Source organism: Adiantum capillus-veneris, chromosome 21 (genome assembly GCF_014529385.1).
Source record: "Adiantum capillus-veneris isolate H3 chromosome 21, ASM1452938v2, whole genome shotgun sequence".
Lineage (NCBI taxonomy): Eukaryota > Viridiplantae > Streptophyta > Polypodiopsida > Polypodiales > Pteridaceae > Adiantum > Adiantum capillus-veneris.
The window spans coordinates 91,132,680-91,150,756 of record NC_140951.1 but is presented as its reverse complement, the minus strand read 5'-3'; the positions used below and the strand labels follow the sequence as shown (position 1 = coordinate 91,150,756).

General features: G+C 40.4%; 1 protein-coding gene across 1 annotated transcript in view; it reads left to right on the top strand.

Annotated features, from left to right (window-relative positions):
- Positions 1-223: 223 nt before the first annotated feature.
- LOC147431334 (uncharacterized) overlaps positions 224-18,077 on the top strand; it is a 23,301-nt gene continuing 5,447 nt past the window's right edge. The window contains exon 1 of the mRNA XM_086493934.1: positions 224-533. The gene's annotated coding sequence lies outside the window, so the exon portion shown is untranslated. The remainder of the gene's footprint in view (positions 534-18,077) is intronic.

Here is an 18,077-nt window from a genome sequence, read left to right as displayed (position 1 = left end):
TGGAAAAGGCAGAGAATGTGTGCGCGCATTGCGGCAGTATGAACCCACCCTATTAATTTGTTGGGAAAGATGGGATCCTGTGAAAAGTTTGAGATGGGTCTCCTTATCTTGAAACAAGAGGGAACATACGACATAGGCTCATTTTCCGGATCATGCTGCTGCCGGGAGCCCACCATCTGAGGGCAAAAAAAAACCCTCCTTTATTTAAGCTTTACTGCTATTTTCTGATCCTTCAGTACATATATTGTCTCCCTGAGAGCTCTGAGTTGTGTACATACTCTCTCTCTCTCTCTCTCTCTCTCTCTCTCTCTCTCTCTCTGCGCGGATTCGGAAATCTTGTTTCTCTGCGCAGACCATCATTGTGCGCCTCTCTCTCTATCTCTCTCTCTCTCTCTCTCTCTCTCTCTCTGGCCTCTGTAAGTTCGCCGTAGCCTGCATGTAGCTCCGGCCGCCATAGCTGATGCTGCTTCGACCTCCTAATCTGCTTGGAGCAGCTGGAAGCTTTCGTTGAACTCATCAATCAGCTTCCTCATGTAAGCGCCGGTCCTCCTCTTTATTTGTTTGTTTCGTTGCTGCAGTTTCATTTCTTATTCTTTGTAAGCAGCTAATGAACAGATTAATCTAGCTCAAGGTTAGCCCTTTTGTGAACGAAATAAATGAGAGGTCCCAAACACATTATATATATCTTGTTCATGAAGTTTTCATAGACAAGGGGTTTCCTTTTGTCATTGCAATCTGATGCTTCCTATCAGCTAATTTTACGGGCTTGCGCCCACGCACCCACAACCGCATGTTGTCGGGGTTGAACCATAGCAAGCATGTCCATAGTCCCTCGCCTTTACTGCCAGGCGTTTCCAAACACAAGAAGATTTAGAAATTTTCTCATGTAGGAAAACAAAGTCTTTTCCAGTGTTTTTCATACAATGCATAACATCATGAGCTTCTGTTCAAGAGGCACCGCATACCTAGCTAGGTACGATTCGGTGCAGGGGACCCCCGGCCCCCCCACCAGGCCGGCGGTCCCCTACTTCCAATCGTACCTAGCTAGGTATGCAATGCCTCCCTCGCAGAAGCTCATGATGTTAAGGTAAGTCACAATGTGGGAATTATTGTGAGAATTTGTCCAAAACTTCTTGTGTAAACAAGCCCTAGTATGTGTGTGTGTGTGTGTGTGTGTGTGTAACCTCCGGAGAGTGTCACACTACTTCTGAGTGCCATGCAACACTCTAGATACTCGTGTGCTAGCTGTGAAAATGTAGGTTAGATCCCCATGTCAATTCCCAAGGCACCTAAAGTCCTTCACAAGAACTTAAGTAATCATAGGTTGTCCTCCTTTGTTTTTTTTCTTTCTAAAACAAGCCTTAGTGAAGAAGAGAGTTAGGCGTTCAATGCACTTTTTCATGTGAAGCATTGAATGATTCAAATCTTCTTAACTATTTTAGTTTGTGAATGGTCCTTTCATTTAAGAGACTCATATGGAATGCCAATGGGATCCTTCACCTTGTTTGGTCTTCTAAAGAGGTCTTACAAGAGGAGAAAGAACAAAGTCCAGTATATTTTATATCTCACTGTTGGTTTTGGCCTACATCGAGCATTAATGAACCATGGAACTCTTGGAAACAACTGCGTACCAATGGATAAAGCTTGTTGATTAGTGCGATAATATGCCAATCAAATGATGGCAAACTTGTTTAATTCCTCTTTCTCACAAAGAGGGCTATCAACTAAGTATTGTCATATGTTAAGTCAACAATTGTTTTCCTCTCTCTATAAAGTGATGCTTTTATATATATATATATATATATATATATATATATATATATATATAGAGGCCATGGTGAGAGAGAGAGAGAGAGAGAGAGGTACGAAAAATGTTTTCCGAAATTTCTATGAATAGAGGCATTGAGTAGTACCGTTTTTTTTGTTCTTGAAGAGGCCAATTGTGAATAGATCCGGCCTTTACTCACTCAAACACATGATTTGCAAGCCTATAACCGCATTAAGGGCCTTTTGATGTTGTTAAAAAAAAACTTGTACATAAAATCACTCAAGTTCCAACTACTAAAACTTTAGCTCGACAACTGAAAGTAGTATCACAATTGCAAGGCTTGTTCGAAGGCAAGGGTACCCACATTTGTTGGTTGCTTGGTCTGTTAGTGTTGGCATGGCTTGAATTACTCTCTATTATGTTTTTCTCTTGCCCAATGATAGTGGGTTCTATCTTATGATGCTCTCTACGTTGGGTCTTCATTGATTTACTCCAAAGTGAGTGACTCCTATGTCTTGAATCTTGCTTTATGTTAGATTACTTGAAATTCTAGCACTCACAATCACTTTGTATTCGATTTATATTGCCTTCAACCCAATGTAACTTGAAACCCATGGCTATTTTCTAAAAAATAATTATTATATTTACAAATTTTACTATGTTATTTGATCTATGAGGCCTTCAACTTGAAAATAAATTACAGCTCATGGATTTTTCTAATGGAAACGCTATGTAAAGGTTGTTTTTCAAATAAAGCCCTAATATTTTGTTCATTCTTAAATTGGGCGTGTTATCTTGCAAAGGATGATTTCCATTGAGGGTCGAATCTAGGACTTCTTTCAAATGTTTCGCATGAGCTTTCATTAAATATAAAAGGTTATTTTTAAGCGAAACTTTTGTTCCACCTAAGTTTAAGAACTAGGAAGGCTAAGATCACAAAGATATTCTACTCCTACCTTAACCTCTCTTCATTAAACAAGAAAATTAGCTTGAGATTGTTAACATTCATCTTACCTCTCAAATGCTTAAATGAACGTTCTTCTTTGTAGTAATCAAGGTAGTAATCAATGCAATCCATTAACGAAGCATATATTCATTGTCTCCTAAATGTTATAACACCCCGTCTCAAGTCCCCTTGTCCTAGTTGAAGTACTAGTTTTCACCTTAGACATATGGTGAACTATTAAGAAAGCCAAGTATTATAGCATACTCCTCATATGATGCACCTTACTATTATGGTAATGCATCGCATGAGTATAGTCGAGGAAAATATTTAGTGAAAATGAAACATTCTCGAAGGTAGGTAACATGAGAGGAATATTTTATGATGAAGTTAGGTACTCAACTTATGCTGAAAGATGGGTTGTGAACTACACTCTAGGCATACACTTTGTGTAAGGTTTCTTAGAATTCCATCATCCACAAAATACAGACAAACAAAGTCAATAATTGGTTGTTTGATTGAAGTTACTGTAACAGCTCATGGTAAAGTCTAGTTGAGAAATTCAAAACAATTACTTAATCCAAAGAAATATGTGAGAATGATTTTTAGGTCCCTTCTATTGTGATTCGTTGAATGGCTTGTCTAAAAATATTCTATGACTCCAAGTGAAAGAATGCTTTTTCTTTTTGTAAGTAAAAGAATTGTAAGTGTCCTAAGTTTAACTAATTATATTTTGAAATTTTGGACGAGTGGAAAGGAGTAAACTTTAAGAAAAGGAATTTGTCTACATTCTAGGGATTTCTTGTCTTTAATAGATACACATGTAGCCACATTGACCATCTAAACATACACTAGTAACAAGTTTAGTGCTTGAAGTAATGTTAGTTTAGCATTTAGATGTTGTTATTAAGAATTTGGTTTTATAAAGATTATGATAGGTCTACACATAGAAACATTGATGATAGGTTAGCAGAATGTAAAAAATGCATCTTTTTTGTATATAATTCTATGTTCAAAAGTAAATTTTTGGGCCTATAGCAATCATAGGCTTTGGTCAAGAACTCATTGGTGTTTACAGAAAAGATAGGCTCATGCATTGTCTATAGATTTTCTTGGTGTAAAATAGGATTCACCTAGAAAATATGTTGTTTTTCGAGGCGTCCATTAGGAAATATGTAAGATAGCACGTGCGAACAAAATAAGAGATTTGTATTTATTAGGTACATTTTTTAAAAAATATACTTACATAAAGGATTTTTTAATTGAGAAAGTGAACTTTCATACATAAGGGCTAGATTTTTACAAAAATGCATACATAAGAAGTACACATAATACTTGAAAATATACGAATAAGGGATTATTTAAATACCTCTTGTTTGCACGTGCCATATACAATTTTTAGATAGTGGACTCCTCAGGTGTTGTTTTTGGGACCAAATTGAACACTTCTTTGGCGTTGAGAGCTCCTCATGACCATACAATCTAGACTTACGAGTGTTTCTTATTTTCTCCACATAAAGTGTGATTTTAGCTTTGAGCTAAAGTAAAGACTTCTGCAAACACATACATATAACCAAAGTATTCGATTTTTTCCAAAACCTTGAAAGGACACTTTTATATCCTATTAGGTTTCCAAACTAGTGCTAAGCAATTTTACTAGATGATAAGAAGAGGATTTCTTTTAGCTTCAAGGCCATGTGTATAGATTGAGAACCGCTCTAGAAATGCCACAATGTTTCCAAAAGATTATCTAAAAGTCGTTTCGAAAAAGGAGAACCATTTTTTCTTATGCATGATGAGAACTTTTCTCAACAACAAAAGTAGTATTCTTTTGAAGATTTCTACATTGAATTACTTGTAAAGGAGCAAGAGGTTTCGTAAAGGAGTTTCAAAGTACAGAACTTTGGGTGAGCAAAGATTAAGGGTAGAAGCTGTTGAAGATGGCATAATGAGGAGCACAAATTGGAGTCTCTGTTGTAATCAAAGGTTGTGATGCTTAAAAGAGATGGACTCAATAGTGGTCTCCTAATTATTTCATTAAAAAAGGATCTAATCAAAGTTATGATTTGATCTTTCTAGTATTGCCAGACATAAAGGAAATTTTAAATACCAAAGAGAAGAGTCATTCTCTCATCATTCATTGGAGTTTGCTCTCATAAATTTTTCCTTATTTCCAAAAGGCTTGAGTAAAGTAAAGCTTGAGCAATTTCGATGCAGTGGGGAGCTGTAATATTTGAACAACTCGATGACATCTGCAATTGCAAGGGTTCACTGAAGAAGGGTTGCAAAATTTTCATTAAAAAATAATTTTTCTCTTTACAATACTATACTCCTAAAATATATATTTACTATACTCCTAAAATTCATTCTTCTAAAGAATCACAAAGAGTAAATGAGGAGTTAGTTATCATGTAAATGGAGAGTTAGTCATCTCACAAGAAAGTAATGTAAACAAAGGTTTTGATGCTAGCATTTTTTTTAGACTTTTATATCTAAGATAATTATGACAGACAATGTTTGTTGGTCACCGAGTATAACACCAATCTATAATGTAAACGTATATCGGCACATGCCAAGGAAGACACTTGCGGTGAGTTTATCTAAAAACTCACAATATACTAAAAGCCTTTTATAACTATGTGTTATTGGTGAATTGTGATGTAAAGGGTGACATAACTCGTTTAAAATTTTGATAAGCCCATAAGGAGTTTCAAGAATTATTATAAAGCTTTGACCTTTGACAAGTGTCATTGTGTGGCTATAATGCTCGAGGGGTTCACTATTCAGTACCATCATATATAATGGGCGTTCATGAGATAATTAAAAAACCCCTTTTTTAACATGTTTGAATAAATAAAATGACTTCTTATTTTAGGATTTTTTTTCAAAAGGGAACATAAAAATCTCTTATTATAATGTATCTCTATTAAATTGCCTAAGTTTTTTGCATTTTAAAACCCCTAAACTCATTTGGTACATTAGCACGATTATATAGTGCACCCTCTGAGCTATAGTGCAAGTGCAAGGCTAAGATGATTACCTCTCTCTCTAAGGTAGAGAACAAGTGCTCAAAACGTTTTTAGTCTATCTTGCTAGGAAGAATGGCAATGATAAACATAAGAGACTTCAGAGAGATCCTGAAACATTTTAGATCTCTTAGGACAAAGTTATAGTTACATCTACTTTTCTTTTGGCCATTAATGGACCAAAAAAAATCTCCAAGAAGGCTTAATTATGTTAATCCCTAAGCTCAGAAAGTGGCTAGCATGGCAACACGATCTGCTCTAGAAATTCTAGGCAACTCTTGAAACATTCAAAAGCTTCTAATAAATTCTATGGATTCCAAAATACACGTGTGAGATCAAAACAGCCTAGAATGACCTTGAAACTTAATTTTTTTACAATTGAAGTGATGAGATTAGGGTAATGTTTTGCAAAATCCTATATTTTGAGGCTTATTTTGGTCTACAAGAAGGGACTAACCAAAATATTGATGTGAAATTCGAGTGAGACCAATTAAGCTTGAAAAGGAAGGGGTACAAAAATTAAGTAGAGGAATAGAGACCCTTAAATGAGAAAAATGCAGAAAGCAAAATCCTTTCAACTTATTTAAGTTTGAAGAAGGATAATAAGTGTTGCTTGCAGACATGCTTTTGATAGTATTAAAAGTGAGGCCAAGCTATGCTAATTTTGATCGATTATAGAGCTTGAGAAGACTCCAACTAAGAAATTCTAGGACGTCATAGTCGATAAAACTTCTCCAAGGAGCCCTCAGCATGATATATGATGTAAGCTTTGCCATATCTAATGAGTTTCTTTGGAGGGGTAGGGGTAGAAGCCTAACAAAATCCGAGTATTCACCCTCACTACTAAGTCAACTCTCTCTCTCTCTCCCCACAATTATTCACTTGGAAAACCTAAAGAATGATTAGTTTAGATCACGAAGTGCTATTTTTGGTCTCAATGAAAGTTGCTATGTTGGTTTCATTCACTTTTGGGACATGGCATAACTTGGAGTATATCAAGACAATACACAAGAGACAACAAGGTGCTATGTGTGGGCCATGACTTTGGACATAAAAATTTGGAGTGTTTCTTTTCAATTGTGTATTTACATATTGAACATAGCTCAATTTTTGGTAAGGGAAAAATAAAATAAATTTTAGTGTGTTCCTTACATGTGTTCATTACATACATAGGATGGTAAGATTTTGCCTTCGTGATATTAAGAATGGGTCATTCGCAAAGGATTGTTTATCTTGAAGGGCCGAGTGTTTACTTGAAACTCACCTGTAACCCAAAACATAGTAACAATCTTGTTAATTGGTTGAACCAAAAAGTTAAGAACTTGTACAAGGAACTTTCTCTTTGAAGGGAAACATTTGGAGGTACGATGTGTGCATTTATTAGAGAAAGGAATGTAGTTCTCTAGGTTTGAGCCCTAGCTCTATTGGATTATCAACAATAGGGTCTCTCATTTGTTTATCTATAGTAATCTTTTTCCCCATAACTCACAATAGTGATTTATATTATATTAAGAAAAACAAAAAAATTACATGAAAGGCCCTGCTCATAAGCCGAGCTAGGGCACCAAGATAAGCTCAATGGATCCACATAAGATTGCTAAACAATGAAGGCAAACCCCTACCAAAAAAGCAACCATAATCAAGAAAGCCCACAAGGGTGCCACCAAAAATCTAACAGCTTCCATCGCCTACATCTAACTCTTGCAAGGAGGTCTCCTGACCAAGCCACCAAACCAAATAGATAACACCACACCATGGGCCCTATCACCCTTAGAGAGTGCTCAGGGTTGCCACCAAGAAGCCGCCCCTGCCACATACAAACTTCATGACCCGAGCCAGCACTCCATAGAGCCAAAACAGAACCGAACAAAAGAACTCCGGATCTGGTGTTGGCTACATTCATCTTTTTGTTTTCGCCGAACTCACAAACATGAATATAGATTAGATTAACCAAAACAACAAATTACAAACTCCCCACTAGACCAGTGCGGGAGCGACAAAATGAATAACTATACACTCAAATCCAAACCACAATACAACATCAAAGCCCCAACCAATACAAGATCAAAAACCATACCAGGTGACTGAACCACAAGCTAACAAAGGGCGTACTCTTGCATATGGGGGGAGTCCAAGCCTCCCTCACCAGTCATAGAAGGTCTGAAGAGGTTGAAGATGCCACTAAGGACTCCTCAGCTACCACCAAAAGAGGCCCTGCCTTCAACCTCTCCAAGCAAAAAAGAATGAGCAAAACTTTGAACAATAGCCGAGCCAACAAACCCAAACTAGCACAACAGAATTTTCAAGGGGAGCCAGGACCCTATGCAAAAAACCACCAAGATGCTCAGATGACAACCGATCCATCGGTGCCACCATGGAGCGTCGACTTCCCATGTCTGTACTCCATGCCACTGGACCGAACACAAATCCTTTGACAACGATTTATCCCCCACAAGAGGGGTAGGAGAGCAGATGCACAAAGGGGGGTCTAAGACTAAGCAGCATGTCACAAGCATGGCTTTCAGGGCCTCCCTCCCGAGGCTACCCTAGCCCCTCAAGCCAAAGCAATTTCCCCACAATGCTTGAAGAGCCAACTCCATTGCTCGATGCCCACCTTGCCACAGGCCGAGCTTGTGAGAAGCTCCTTGCAACCCTACCAAGTTTTTAAGGCTATAGTAATCTTAAAACATGTTTGCAAAAGACCTTGAATTCTTAAGAAATTCCTTTCGTTCCGTCCCTGTTTTCTTAAAAGACTTGCTCTATGGTAGTCATTTATATTAGCTCTTTTTGAAAAGCATTTACTTATTTGTCCTTGGTAATCCTTTAATTTCATCTTGTAGATAAAGCACCCAAATGTCAACCAATAGAATAGGGGGAAGAAATAGTGGTTTGTAGTGGTGAAGGGGAGGGATAAGGCAAGGAACAAGAGAGAAGGAGAAGGTGAAATTTCTCTTTCTATCTCTCTTGTCGTATTCTTGGTGATCAAGAAAGTTTGGCTACTCACCGAAAACAAAAAATTCCTAGGATCTTTTTGTGCAAGCAAAGAGGGACTAGTTGGAGTATTTTGGATCAGATTTGAGCTAATTAGTCGATGTGATTTGATTTATGGTTGGAATTGAGCAATCGCAATATGTAACGTCAGATTATTGAGTATACAATTGTATGTTCTAATTGGGATTTTACCCTTATCAATTGGAATTAAACATCGATTGTTGGCCTAAATTCTTCTCTCTCTCTCTCTCTCTCTCTCTCTCTCTCTCTAATCTTTCCTAAACCTCTCATAAAGTGCAATTAGTATCATATATAGCCTTGAGATTAAGTAGCATAGTAAAATACTGTATTCGTATAGAATCCTAGTGAATCATAAAAGTAAATGAATGTGTGGATAAAAACAATGTCTTTATCATCACTAAGGAATTGATGAGACTATCCTAATCGCTCTAGATGTCATCGGTTCCTTATCATCCCTAAGGAATTGATGAGACTACCCCCAATTGCTCTAGATGTTGAAAGGCACATTGTGTTCCAAGGAGTCTCCAAAAAAAGTGAAGCCTAAGACAAGACAAACACAAATACAAGATAGAGCAGTAATCGTCACTATGGAGCAATGCCAGAATGTTGTGAGTCTTGCATTCTTAACACTAGACTTTTGCTAAATCAAACAAGTCAAGTTTTGCTTGGAGAGCGGCTGAAGCTCAATATGAAAACTTGATATGTTGCTTGTTTTGCACTTGAGAGGCATGCCAAGTGCTGAAGGGCTACCAATAGATCTCTCTCTCTCTCTCTCTCTCTCTCTCTCTCTCTCTCTCTCTCAGTACCCCTCATCCCCACAATTCTATGACACCTCCCATTGCAGTTCAAGGGTGTAGCTCATGAGGTGGAGGCAATGTGCAAGCCACTTTGCTAGACCCGGTTGTTGGCACATGAAGCACAATACACCCATAGCTCAAAGGGCACTGTGATTGCAGTTGTAGCCGCAAGGATAGCACCCTCGTGTGGCACTCCCATGCCATGCACTTAGAATTCAAGGGTAGCACTGTGCGCGTAATTCAAGGCAGCACCATGCCGATGTCTCGCACTTGCCATGTTGGCAAGGAAGCATAATTGATTGCCCGACATCTTTGGTAGAGGAAGAGAAAGATAGGGGCATCCATGCTTGCAGCCACATGGATGGAGCCCCTGCCTATTAATAGAGTATATAGAATAGGATATACATGGGTTTCATGACAATGTCCAAGGAACCTCAAAGCTATTATGTGGTCATCTTTGGACCTCACAATATAGGAGAGGTTAAATAGAACACAAATGAATGAATTCACAACCTTGATTAACACCAACATATTTCGGTATTCACCAAACTTTGTTCACAGTCCTAGAAGAAATGGTCATGCTATATACACCTAACATCAGACACAAACACCCAGACACAAAAGAAGGAGAGAAACAAAGATGTCATAAAAGAAATCCCAAGAGGAGGGGGGGGGGGGAGAGAGGGAGGGAGAGAGAGAGAGAGAGAGAGAGAGAGAGAGAGCGAGCTTTGAAATTGCTTGCCAAACAAAGAAAATTATAAGGCCACCCTTTTCGATTTTGAGCTTTTGCCGGCAATCTCAAAGCCTAGCCGGGATTTTGCAATTTTAATTGGTTAAAATACACTAAACCCCAATTTTTTTAAACATTGGATGGGATATAGTAGCTCTATAATTTTCTTTACATATTTTATTTTTATATTCAATACACTAAACCTCGATCTTTTTTCGAACACTGGGAGGGATATAGTAACTCTACAATTTTCTTTATATCTTTTATTTTTATATGTTTATTAAAAACAATAAGGATCAAAATTTGAATTTTTGGTGGACTTGAGTACGAGAGAGAGGGAATTTTGTCATAGCAAAGGGAGCGGTGTCTGCAAGAAAACCTCGGTTTGTGTATTTTTAAGCGATTAAAATTGCCGAAGAATTGTAAAACTATACATGTTGTTTGCAAACCCTGAAAACATCTGCAAACCTTGAAACATGGTTGCCTTTTTAGAATGCTAGAGGAGGAGTTTAAACATTGCTTTTGCTATGGCTATAATTTTGTAGAGAGAGAGAGAGAGAGAGAGAGAGAAATGAAATAAAATGATATAATAACGTCTTAAAAGGCCAAAGTGACCTATGAGACAAAAGAGTTTACAAATCGTGAATCTGATACAATGTCTATGTAAAAGACTGAAAAACTGAAAACTAAAAAATTGACACTGTATTGAGCTAAAGTGAAATGGAACGGAATGAAACGAAACGGAGAGAGAGAGAGAGAGAGAGAGAGAGAGAGAGAGAGAGAGAGATGAGGAGGAGGGGGATCAAGCAATGGAGATTCGGGGGAAGGGCTTGAATTGTCGATGTTGTAGTGGGATGCTAGGGTCACCACATGCAACTGCAAGCATAGAATAATGCCTTTGACCTAGCTTCAACACTATAGCCTCTCTCTCTTTCTAAGATTCTAATAGATGGTCGTTATTAAGAATCAAGATGCTGCTAGGTGGATCGTGGCATGGAGCCCTTAATTTTTTTATAGCTAGGGTAAAGTGATCAATATAAGGCCACTTATAACGTAGAATCCAGTATGTTGCTATAATTTTGGAAGCATGTCAAATTTTGGGGTATCTTGGAAGATGCTCGCATCTTTTGAGGGGAAAAGGGATGGAGATCGTACGTGTCAGAGGCAAGGAGAGAGAGAGAAGAGAGAGAGAGCCTTGGTGCTGGCCGTCGTCGACGCGTCCCTCGTGTCACACACACACACACACACACACACACACACACACACACACACAGAGAGAGAGAGAGAGAGAGAGAGAGAGAGAGAGCCCTCGTGCTGGCCGTTGTCCAAGGTTGGCAGTGCTAGCATGGGCAGAAGAGAATCACGCATGTCCGAGCTGCAAGTTTGCGTCTCTGTTTTCGTTGCAAGGCGATGGTCGCACTGGTGTGCTCGGCAGGCAAGGTATGGAAGGCCACGCAAGGCGGACAATGTGTGTAGGCAGCTGCACCTTGTTGGAGCGCAGGGCAGCGAAGGGAGAAACAGAGCCAGGGGATACGGAGGCAGGGTTGAATGCACACTCGATACAGTGCTTGGCAAGGCATCGCTGGCAACGTTTTGCTGTGTCCAGTGCAGTGGAGCAGATGCGCACAATGCTAGGCTGGGGTGGAGAGCGATAGACTTAGGTAGAGATCGGACCCGACGAAAAGGATCTCATCGTCATGGGAGCTGAGCGCAAGAACTGCGCACAGGAACTGTGTCAAAGGGAGAGGTCTTAGTTTATCCAAAGAGAGAAATGGAATCTATGCGTTTAATTAATTAATAGTATGTCGAATCGGCTCAATATGTCGTCACGACATGATTCAATAGTGGGACATTTTGAGTTGATATGATTCAATCTTTTGTTATGATGAATAGTTTTGAACATAAGTGGCTGCGTGAAAAGAAAGCTCATTTAAAGAGCTCTTCATTTCCAATGCTATTTGCATCATGAGTTTCAAGAATCTTAAAGACATTTGATGTTTAATTTGACGATGTTCTAATACGTATTGGACACCTGCCCGTTGGGCTATGGTCACGCGAAGCTTAGTTTTTCATAAGCTGAGCCGGCAATGTCTGACGTGCGTTAGCTTTTCGCAGCTTCACCGGCTTAGTAAGCTAACTATGCCTAAAAAGGCATAGTCACACAAACTTACCCACCCATTACCGGTCAGCGCCAGCTCTCTCTCTCTCCTGCTTGCGACTTGCTGTTCCTCTCTCTACCTACTGCCGACAGTGGCCATGTTGAGCGCCTGTCAGAGGTTGTCAGGGCTTAGTTCTAACTAAGCCTCGCGTGACCATGCTCTTATTGCCCCCTTTAACTATATCGAGGTGGATTCCTGGTAGATGGCTATCCTGGCGGCCGAGAAGCTGACACCATTTTTGAGAGAGAGAGAGAGAGAAACGGTGAGAGAGCGAGAGAGACAATCCCTGGCTGCCGTTCTACAAGAAAAATGACAGGGAGAGCATCGAGGGAACCTTATCACCTCCTGCTAGCAAAGTAGCTCCTCTTCTTGCATGCCCGCATCCTTTGACCCGGCATTGCTTCTCACTCCAACTTTATGCTGCTGCAAAGTGCTGGCGCTGGCAACAATGCATCACAGCTACGGGAGAGATTTTTTCTGTTGTCAAAAGGTTAGTGCCTATTGGTAGAGAGAGAGAGAGAGAGAGAGAGAGAGAGAGAGAAGCCCCTGACGATGCATCCTCATTTAAGCAGCACACTACATGGTAGCAGGCCATGAGTGGGAGCCCGCAGCTCAAGGCATGCACTTGAGTGCTAGCCTTGCTATAGTAGTGGATCATGAGTGTGCCCAGTGCCTTGCAAGGCTGAGTGCACCTCCGCATCTCAATGCCAGGACGAAGCCTCAGCACAAGAAGTTTTAGACAAATTCTCAGAATAATTCCCACATTGTGACTTACCTCAACATCTTGAGCTTAGGTGAGGGGAGGCACTGCATACCTAGCTAGGTACGATTGGGGGCAGGGGATCGCCGGCCCCAAGGGGGGGGGGGGGGGGGGGGCGGGGTCCCCTACCCCCAAATGTACCTAACTAGGTATGCGGTGCCTCTCGAGCAAAAGCTCATGATGTTGTGTATTGTATGAAAAACATTGTAACAAACTCCGTTTTCCTATATCAAAAAATTTCTAAATCTTCTTGTGCCGAGGTTGCAACCTAGTGGAGCATGTAAATGGCATGTAGGGTGAAGGGTCCAAGTTAAGGCCGCCTAAGAAGTAAGCCAAATTTTGAAGTGCCTCCAGCTTCACAAATTTTCAATATGAGAAGCTCAATCGGAAGAGTGTTGCAAGGCGCACACACCATAAAAGCGACGCTTTGATTTGAGACGTGCACAAGACGCAATACAACAACAAAAAATTTGTAGTGTAACAAAAATGGCTCTGTGAAGGGAGCCACACTTGGGTGAATAGAGAGCCAATGTCACTAGCAAGATTTTTGAACCTAGATCTTAATGCTATCCACTCCACCAGTAGGCTCTTGTTGTCCCAAATATTGGTTCAAAACTATTATAAACTTGGGGGGCCACGGATCCAATTTTTAATTGGCCCCTTTACCCTAACAATATCTAAATGGAGCAAAGGTAAAGTATTTACGCTTACCGTACAAATTACATAATTTCTTTTGGGACCCAAAAACACTAGGAGTCTTTTGATTCTTCTTAGCAGACTGTTCTCATTGTGAGCTAGAATCAATTTGAGTCCTTCACCGCTGCCCTTCATACCCTTATCACATAGTGTTATGGTGCCCCCACCAATCAGCATTTATGTTACCAACTCTTAAATGCTATCTCATCAAAATCACAAACATGAGGAAAAACAATTATGCATGTACCTATGAATCCTATCATCTATTTAATGCTCCCCTACTCGGTCCAATGATAACCTCCCATGGAGGCCCCCCTACTACTACTACTCGGTCTAATTTGAACTTATTCATTAACTCATCGAGGAGACTCCCTCTAGTTACGTTTAGCAAACCTAAAGCCTCCCATCTCTCCCTAGTTCCCACGTAGAGATCTGCCCCATGTGCCTTCATCTGCGTCACCACCCACATAATGGAAGCTATTATATGCGATTGCTCGGACCTATGTGCGCTCCCTTTGTCTCACCAATATCGTCTCAGAGTTGTCCTACGCTATTGCCTCAGACCTACTTGTGTTCCCCCTGTCTCTTCCAACCAATCACGGTAGCACTGCCTCTTAATTTCCAAGCTTTGCCCCTTTCTCACAATAATTCCCACATTGTTGAAGGAGTACGAGCGGAAGTGCGACGCGAGAGAGAGTGCGAGAAGAAGAGCACGACGATATGGTGAACTCGCTCTACTGTAATGTGTAGAGCATAGTGAGTTCTTATTAGGTTTTTACAAAAGAATATGTGTACATACCTAGCGGCCCGCCCACTCACCTCGGCGACCACATTGGGCTTTATACCCTAACAACCTCCCACTTAAAGTCCAATGTGGTACTTTAAGTGTGAGAGAAGCTACTATACAAGCTAATATACAAGAGATGTAGAGAAGTGATGTACTACTCTACACCTAACTGCTTGCGAAAATGCGCAAATCTCTCTGAGGGAAGTCCTTTTGTAAGTAGATCAGCAGGATTTTCTATGGTGTGAACTTTGACAAGCTGAAGTTGCTTATCCTCGAGCATTTCCCTGATGAAATGATACTTTACATCCACATGCTTTGTCTTTGAGTGATAAACTGGATTGCGAGCCAATTGTATAGCACTTTGACTATCACAATATAACACAGGCATCTCTTCTTTGATTCCCAAATCTGTTACTAGTCGATTAAGCCAAATTGATTCTTTGCATGCCTCTGATGTTGCAACATATTCAGCCTCTGTAGTAGACTGAGTAACACAATCTTGTAATCTAGAACACCATGATACTGCTCCACCAGCCAATGTAAAGACATACCCTGACGTAGACCTTCGGTTGTCTAAGTCACCTGCATAATCTAAGTCTGTAAAACCCTTTACACTTAGCTCCTGACTCCCATAGCATATACGTATACTCTTTGTAGCTTTCAGGTATCTCAATATTCCTTTCACTGCCTCCCAATGTTTCTTACCTGGGTTTGACATGTATCGACTTACTACTCCCACTACAAATGCAATGTCTGGGCGAGTAGCAATCATTGCATACATCAAACTACCCACTGCAGACGCATATGGAATCTTATCCATTTCAGCCTGTTCTTCCTCAGACACAGGACAATCTTGTTTGCTAAGTTTCACATATGGTGGCAATGGAACACTCAATGCCTTTTCCTTCTCCATATTGAAACGTTGCAAAACCTTGTCAATATACTCTGTTTGAGACAACCAAATCAACTTCTTTCATCTGTCTCTTTCAATGCGCATACCAAGTATATGACTTGCCTCACCCATGTCTTTCATGTCAAACAGCTGGCTCAAGAGGAGCAAGGACAGGATAGATTGGAACCACAGGTTATGGCTGAGCCTGAGCCACCTATTGTGCGTAGATCTGGACGTATCATGCGACCTCCTGATAGGTTTGTTCCATCTATGAACTATGTCATGTTGGCTGATTGCAATGAGCCTTCATGTTACAAGGAAGCAGTGCAAATGAAGGACTCCGGTCTTTACAAGATGAACAGCTGTTGAAACAGCTTCAGCCCAAAACCCATTTGGCAGCTGTGCATTAGAGAACATACTTCTGACCTTCTCTTGTATGGTCCTATTCATCCTCTCAGCAACACCATTTTGAGGAGGATTGTAAGGAGCAATAAGTTCACATTTTATACCTTTTGACTCACAAAAGTCCTGAAAGGCCTTTGAAACATACTCTCCACCATTGTCAGTGCGTAAGCATTTAAGCTTCTTGCCACTCTGATTCTCCACAAGTGTCACAAACGTTTTGAAAACACCAAACGCTTCATTCTTGTGCTTGAGAAAGTAAACCCATACTTTCCTCGAGTAATCATCTATAAATGTCATAAAGTAAGAAGCTCCCCCTAGAGATAGGTTAGGCATAGGTCCACACAAATCACTATGAACAAGTGCCAATTGTGTATCTCTTCTATTGCTTCTATGCTTATATGGTTGTTGTGTTTGCTTACCATACAGACAATGTTCACAGAATTCAAAATCATTAAATGAAAAGCCAGGCAAATAACCAGAACGAGACAAGATTTCCATTTCCTTCTTGGACATATGTCCTAACCGGCTATGCCACAAAGAAACGTTCGGCTCGATTACATTGATTACATTTTTAGAGACATTTGATACATAAATCATGTAAAGTTCTCCAGACTTTACTCCATGTGCTATTGTCATAGAACCCTTGGATATCTTCCACATGTTCTGTCCAAAAGTGGTGACGTAGCCAGCATCATCAAGTAAACCTGTGCTGATCAAGCTCTTTGTAATTGTGGGAACATGTCTCACATTCTTCAGCGTGAAAGAAGAGCCATTCTGAAACTTCAATTGAACATCTCCAACACCTAAGATCTCACATGTCTGCCCATTGCCTAGCAGAACATGATCTTTAGTGGTCACATAAGAGGGAAACCACTCCTTGTTTGGAGACACATGAAGTGATGCCCCTGAGTCTATAATCCAGTCACTCAGTGCATTTCCATCAGATGCTGTAAGAAGAGCTGAGTCCATTGTATTCTTCAAAAAATAGATGTCTCCTGACACTAGACTGTCATCCTCTGCAACAGTGTTTGTCACATTTATTTCTTGAATCTTCAATGAGGACTTGTTCTTCTCACCATGGTCTTCAGCTTTCTCTTTGCCTTTTTCTGCTTTCCATTCTCTGCAGTCTCTTTTCATGTGACCTTTCTTGCCACAATGGTAGCATTCTATGTCACTCTTGCCTTTAGCACTGCGGGACTTGCTACGAGACTGATTCCTCTTTCCACCTTTGTACTTTTCTTTGGTCCTTCCCCTGACAACTAAGGCTGTTCCTTTGCCTTTGTCCATTGTCTTTCTATTGGTTTCTTCAGTAAGTAGACTTCCTTCTACACCTGCTATGTTCAAACTATCTGGAGGTGCAGAATTACTCAAAGTTGTGCGAAAAGTGTCCCAACTTTCTGGCAATGTGATCAACAGGAACATAGCTCTAACAGGTTCATCAAACTTGACACCTTGAGCTGACAGCTGACTATAGATTGTGTTGAATTCATTCAGATGATTGGACATAGGTGTCCCTTCTTTCATCTTCAAGTCAACAAGCTTCTTAAGCCAGTATACCTGTGAAGCTGCACTCTGCTTCTCATAAAGATCACTCAGCTTTAAGCATGCTTGATAAGCTGACATCTCGTCTGCTACATTGAAGTAAACGCTTTCTGCCAAAGTCAACATAATGGTAGAAAGTGCCAATTCATCCATTTCGCTCCATTCATCTTCGTCCATATCTTCTGGTTTTATCCCCTTGGGCCGTGTCTTTGCCTATCGAATTTCACTCCAATCTGAGCTGGTGACTCTAGCCTCGTGCAATGCTGCCCCGAGCCTCGATCTGAGCTCTGATACCAGTTGAAGGAGTATGAGCGGAAGTGCGACGCGAGAGAGAGTGCGAGAATAAGAGCACGACGATATGGTGAACTCGCTCTACTGTAATGTGTAGAGCATAGTGAGTTCTTATTAGGTTTTTACAAAAGAATATGTGTACATACCTGGCGGCCCGCCCACTCACCTGGGCGACCACATTGGGCTTTATACCCCAACAATTGTGACTTACCTCAACATCACGAGCTTCTCTGAGGGAGGCACCGCATACCTAGCTAGGGCCGGCGGTC